This window comes from Camponotus floridanus, unplaced genomic scaffold (assembly GCF_003227725.1).
Source record: "Camponotus floridanus strain SB8 unplaced genomic scaffold, Cflo_v7.5 scaffold100, whole genome shotgun sequence".
NCBI lineage: Eukaryota > Metazoa > Arthropoda > Insecta > Hymenoptera > Formicidae > Camponotus > Camponotus floridanus.
The window spans coordinates 1-6,795 of NW_020229216.1; the positions used below are offsets into that span (position 1 = coordinate 1).

At 29.1% G+C, this 6,795-nt stretch overlaps 1 long non-coding RNA gene across 1 annotated transcript; it reads left to right on the forward strand.

Moving 5' to 3' along the window:
* The first annotated feature begins 5,541 nt into the window (after positions 1-5,541).
* LOC112638344 lies at positions 5,542-6,574 on the forward strand. Its single transcript, XR_003122957.1, has 4 exons — positions 5,542-5,663; positions 5,756-6,099; positions 6,248-6,482; positions 6,558-6,574. It is a non-coding gene; the product is annotated as an uncharacterized LOC112638344 (long non-coding RNA).
* Positions 6,575-6,795: the final 221 nt, after the last annotated feature.

Genomic DNA, 6,795 nt, shown 5'->3' on the forward strand with positions numbered 1-6,795 from the left:
ATATATATATATATATTTTTCTTTTTTTAATAATATTTATGTTTTTTTTCTCTGAAAATAAATTTAATTTTTATATTCCCTAATAGCCCTAACAAACCTAACAGCCCTAACATCCCTAACAGTCCTAGCAGTCCTAACAACCCTAGCCGCCTTACTTGCTGGCTTACACCAGCAAAAATTCGCGATAAGGTGCAATTTGGGGAGCCCTAATCGGAAATTCGCCGGATAAAATTGTAGAATCGGAACCTTAATCGCGCAACACATCTTTTGGCCAAATATTGACCATGTATTTTTCAGGCCAGTTATCTCCACTTCTGGCCATTCATTCTGACGACTAATTTGTTTCAATAACGATCATGCGATATTATGATCGTTTCTTTACGCACGTTATTCAGTCAAAAATTACAAGTTATAAATTATCATGCATAAAAGATAAAAAGCATGCATTTTAACTCTCGGTTGGCAGATTGGTTAGAAATATCTCTATTTTATAGATTAAATATTTATCGATTAAAAACTTATATTTTTATAAAATTGTTTTTTATAAGACCGATATATAATAGAATTTTAGAATATTTCATGTATGTCCATCATACAATTGCAACAAAAATATCATCTATCTTTATTAAAAATATTTTTCCTTTACTTTTTCACTTTAATTTTTACTCGCGTATTGTCCCGCCAACGGAGAGTTAGAAGCAATAGATTTCTTCATGCATTTATAAATCCTTTGCTTCAAAATAAAAAGGTTGTCACTTACCGGCACTGATGCGCAACAGCGGAATTGATATTGAAGCTACGTTGTCTGTAACATACAAATATAAAATGCAAATTACATCAATGTTTAAAATAATTAATATTTTAAGAAATTTATTATTGGATTCATTGAATTTTATGTCCGATGTGCGCAATTATAAATAGATATATAAATATAAATAATTTTATAATTAATTAATTTTTTCAAGTAGAACCTTTAGACAGAATTATATAGAAAGAAATATTACAAAAATTTTCCCAATTTTTTCTTGTTTAAATCATTCACATGAATCAAATTAATAAATTAATTAATTCATTTATATACAATTAATATAAATAATAATATTCACCATCAGGTTGTTCCGCTGGTGCAGGATGCCTCTCCTAGGCCTGCTCCTCCTCTCAGATCATCTGGGTTGTTCTATAACATACAAATAGAAGATCTAAATTGTAATAATGTTCAAAATAATTAATATTTTAAAAATTATTGTATGCATTGAATTTTATATCCGACGCATATAATAATAGCAATTAATAAAATAAAATATTACTAATAATTCTTGAATAACTTTATAAAACCTTTACAAGATTATAAATTTTATATAAAAATCTTTTTCTTTAAAATTCGTATTTAAATCATATGAATAAAAAAATCAAATTACGATTAATTGCTTAATTTAAATTATAATAAATATATTCAATATTTAATTTATATATATATATATATATATATATATATATAATTGCAAATAATAAACTATTTACCAGACGGTTGCTCTGCCGAAGCTCGATGCCTCTCCTAGGCCTCCTCCTCCTCTCAGTCTTAATCGCGCGATACTTTTAGCGGCACTCCCGCACTCACGTGCGATATTTTTATATCGCTATTTTCGCACTTTTACGCGCGATACTGAACGGCACTCCCGCACTATTCGATACGATTAAAAATTTTCTGTTTTGTCGCGCGATGTATATATTTAATATATATATACTTTAAACGGCACTCCCGGTTTCGGTACGAGCGAAAATCCCGTTTCACTTTTACAAGAGTCATCTTCGAGTCAACAGGTCGGGAATTCAACGCATCTTACCTCCGAACAAGAGTTAAGTCCGAAACGGAAGAAAACTATCGATTGATGGAATCAACGCGAATGGAGTTCACTCGACTCTTGTCCGCGCCTAATATCCTATCTCAGACGGAACAAGAGAAGGGATCCATTAACGACGATTCCAAGCAATCGATCGAATCCTAACCGATCCGTACCGAACTGGAGCCAGAAGCAGAGCGTGACCTCAATCAGCCGGACTTTTGAGCAAAAGCTCAAAATCGCGCGCCCACATACACAGTACTGGCATCCGCATGCGCGCCGGCATCACCTAAATGCCGCGTTGCACCAGGCGTGAGACAAAGATCGTTGCAGCAACGACTCAATGAACATCCCAGTTAATTGACGTCGGAAGATGACAACTCGATGACATATAAATGAAATTGGGATTGCGAGAAAGTCCAACGCGAAAACGCGATGACGCGATGACGCGAAAAAGCTAAACGCGAAAACGCGGTAACGAGACGCCGCCATCCGCGACACGTTGACGGCACCGACGACGCGAAAGGGTACTTAGCTTCCTCTTCAGGCTCCTTGAGATTTATTCTAAATTAAAAAATTTAAAATAAACTTCAAGGCACCATCCAAGTACTAAGCCCTCCCACCGCGACAAGGTGTACCCCGTGGGAGGGTTATATTATATATAATTTTATATATAATATAATATATAATTAATAGATATATAATTATAAATCTTCTTTATAAAACTCAAAATAATTCATTTTGTAAAACTAATTATTATGCGTAATGAATTTGTTGTTTTCATTATTGATATATATATATAATATATATGCAATACATGTATATTAATACGATTATAGTCGAAAGTTTAATATAATTGAAAGTCACGATACAATAATCGTTTAATTAATAATTAATTTAAGAATATACGACGTATTTCGCACTACGATCTTTATTGCTCGAGTGTCGCTTTATGAATGATACGAAGGCCATACGTTGTACGACTAGCGCGCTATTGTTTACGTCAAGGCCGAATGCCGTGTTATTGTTCGTTCGTCATATCGAAATATATTGTATTACATTGTATTATATTTTATATTACAATATAAGGTAATATAAATATGTTAACGTACGTAAGATATTTCGATGACAAACAGATAATAATATCAATCTTGGCGTAAACAATACATATTTTTATTATATTATATTATATTATATTATATTATATTATATTTTACATATTTTAATACAGCAAGTAATTTTTCGATATTGATCGCGATCGCGTCTAGAAAAGGATTTAACGGAGCGTCTTGTACTACTACTTTACTCTTTGAGTGTCATCGCGCGAATGATAATAGAACCGAACAAATTAATTCAAAAGACCGTGTTATTATTATTTTTGTACCGAAACATTTTTCAAGACTATATTATTGTCCGTTCGTCATATCGAAATATATTGTATTATATTATATTTTATTTTATATTATAATATAATATAATAAATACAGCAAATAATTTTTCGATATTGATCGCGATCGCGTCTAGAAAAGGATTTAACGGAGCGTCTTGTATACCACTACTTTACTCTTTGAGTGTCGACGCGCGAATAATAATAGAACCGAAAAAGTTAGTCCGAAAGACCGTGTTATTATTATTTTTTTATCGAAACATTTTTCAAGACTATAGCATATAAACATTAGCGCGCTATTACGGCACCAAGGTCGGTTATTGTTTGTTCGTCATCGAAATATTTTACGTATTTTAATATATACATATATGTATATATGGAATATATTTAAGTATATAACAGTATTTTAGATTACATAGATTTTTTAATTATAGGATTATTTATTAAAAGATTGATGTATGGAGTCTTTCATTATGTTTAGATTCATGATTCAATTATTTTATTGTGCGTTCTCACAATTCAAAATATTTCAATGATTGAAAAATAAAGCATCGCAGATATATTGTATTTGACTCTATAAATATCTATAAATACTAAAGAAATAATTTCTGCTCGTAAAAATCGATTTCATATCGAAATAATAATTTATTATTTTAGATTTCTGTTACTATAATTCTTAGTTGATTAAATGAATAAATTACGATTAAATGCGATAGAGAATTTTTGTCGCGATTTGTATATAGATATTAATTATGTGTTATTTATAAAAGTTAATTAATCATATAGTTATAATAAATAATTTTCGGTGTTGATCGCGATCGCATCTAGAAAAGAAATTTAACGGCGTATCATTATATTACTCATTAAAAAATATTAGACAATAACATATAAAATTATATAAATATGAATAAATATGAAATTATATAAATCGTTTCATAATCGGCATGCAGATATTACAAATGCTATCTGCATCTGATTTATATAATTTTTCATATGTCATTGTCTAATATTTTCGAATGTGTAATAATATTAATGTCACGTTGAAGGTAGATTAAAAGATAATCCGAAACGTTCGTATTTATTGTATGTATTGTGACGAGTAATTTGAAATATACTAATAATTTGAAATATAATAATAATTAAAAGAGAAAAGATTTTTCTTGTGCTCCAGTTATCGCGCTTTTTATTGGCTCTTAGTTATCAATTGTTTAGTTAATTTTTAATTATTATTATTTGAGCCAATTTTTTATTTTAATTTTAATACTTATATTATTTAATATTTAAAATAATATTTAAAAATAAACTAGAATATTTTTTGTGTTATAATTTATTTTCAATGATGAACCGTTGTGATAAAGATCACGTAAAAATGGCGGTGGCGATGGTGATGATGGATGATGTGTGATTAATATATTGTATCAAGGAATATATTAATAATTAATTATATTATTAATACAGGGAAGAAAGACCACCCAAAACTTTAGATTTGTATTAAAAATTTAGCGTTTTGCATTATCGATACTTGTGTTACTGACGGAAAAATCCAAAATAATGTTACCTACTGAAAACATTCATGATTTAGCTTCGTAGTTCATGTCCACGTTTTTATTTCAGAGGGCGCCTTTAGGAATTACCCAAGTGATCTATGATGTTTCTTATTCTTCTTTCTGATTGAAATTAATTGAGGCAAATATTTTTTTAATTAAACGGTAGTATATATTAAATTACATATAATAATGGCGATGGTGGTGATAGATAATGAGTGATTAATATATAATATAATATAATATCGGTAATATATTTTAATAATTATACTTGATAGATAGATAGATAGATAGATAGATAAATAGATAGAGAGAGAGAGAGAGAGATCACAAAACTTATTTATATTACAAATTTATTTAATATATACAAACGTTTTGCGTTACTTATGTTATCGACATTTCGTGTACGAGGCATGGAATATACTCCGAAATTATGTTACCCATTGAAAACATTCGTAGATTTGACTACGTAGTTCATGTTTATATTTTTTTGTTTATAGGATGCATTGCTTTCAGAGATCGCCTAAAAGCAGACTATGACAAAACAGAGTGAAAACTATGAACAATTTTGTTGTTTGTTTTATAGATTTTAAAAATGGCTTGTCGTATGCTACATATTTGTAGAGTTGTAAATAATTTGATAAAAATGTTCAATCTGTAAACAATGGTAACGCAAATGAAATATATCATTGTCTCTAAATCATTATATGTAATTAACATATATGTATTTAAAATTAATTTATCAATTTAATTCTAATAAAATTATGAAATTTTTTTCAGGTATATATTATTGTTTAATATTGTTTAATTTATTGCTTGTCAGTCATTCACATTTATTAAAAATAGTCACTTTATTAAATAATGTGAGAAACTCTATGTTCTTTGCGAATAGTAAGTAGAACTTTTATGGATATAGCATTTTGATAATAGTTTATATTTACAGTAGAAAATAGTTTGTATTTCACTGTGCTTTTGTTCTATAGGACCTGAAGATGAATTATGAAAGGGTGTGACAAGTATCAGTAATGCAGGAAGACGCAGAGGTAGAGCAAGAAGAGTAGTGAAAAGAGAGACCTAAATAAGGAGCAAATTATTGGCATGGGAAAAATTTCGATACAATTTCCTGGTCTGAACACTTCTGTGTTTAGAGGAAAAGAATTAATTCAACAGCTAAAACTGCTTGTAAATCTTGAAAGAAAGCAAAAACTTATGGAATTACCACAAAGTCAGACCAGACCAATGCAAATAAAATTATCGCCATTGGAATGTGGTTGGAGGAGTGTTACAATGGATGGCAGAAGCATTGAATCAGATCTTATTGGAAAAGGTTAATATTTATGCTATTATTGGATTATAATGGTTAAATTACACACATACAAAAATCACGTGATACGATGTCTATTTCAATTTTTTTTTCTGATGTTTCAGTTCTAAATATTAGAATCTTATATAATTAATATCTTTGTTTTCTGCAGATACATTTGAAAGTTTTGAAACCTGGATTTTGGAAAACAAAATGATAACTTGTATGACCAGTAATTTAGCACGTAAGACTAGAATCAATTCATTATTATAGTATTATTATAGTAACTGGGAATGGAAATGGATTGGCTGGATTTGCGTTATCAAAAGCCAAAGCATCCCTAAAGACGATTAAAAATAGGGCTGGTCAAAGATTAATGTATATTCCTACATATAAGGAACACACTGGTAAGAAAATACTTGTCAATACTATATAATATAAAATTTATTTCTTCTCTTTTAATATCACTTTGTATTTTTCAGTTTTTGTTAGATGATTTCTTTACACAGTTTGAGAATATAAATATATTTGTAAAGAAAATTCATGAAGGATAATGGGCTTGTTTGTCATCATGCGATAAAAGCATGTTGCGAGATAATTGGCATAAAGGATATGTATGCCAAAGTACAAGGAGGAATGTAAAAGCATTCTTTATTGGTTTATTGCAATAAGTGTGAATATAAAGTATTTAAAGGCATATTATACTTTTTATTTAATTTA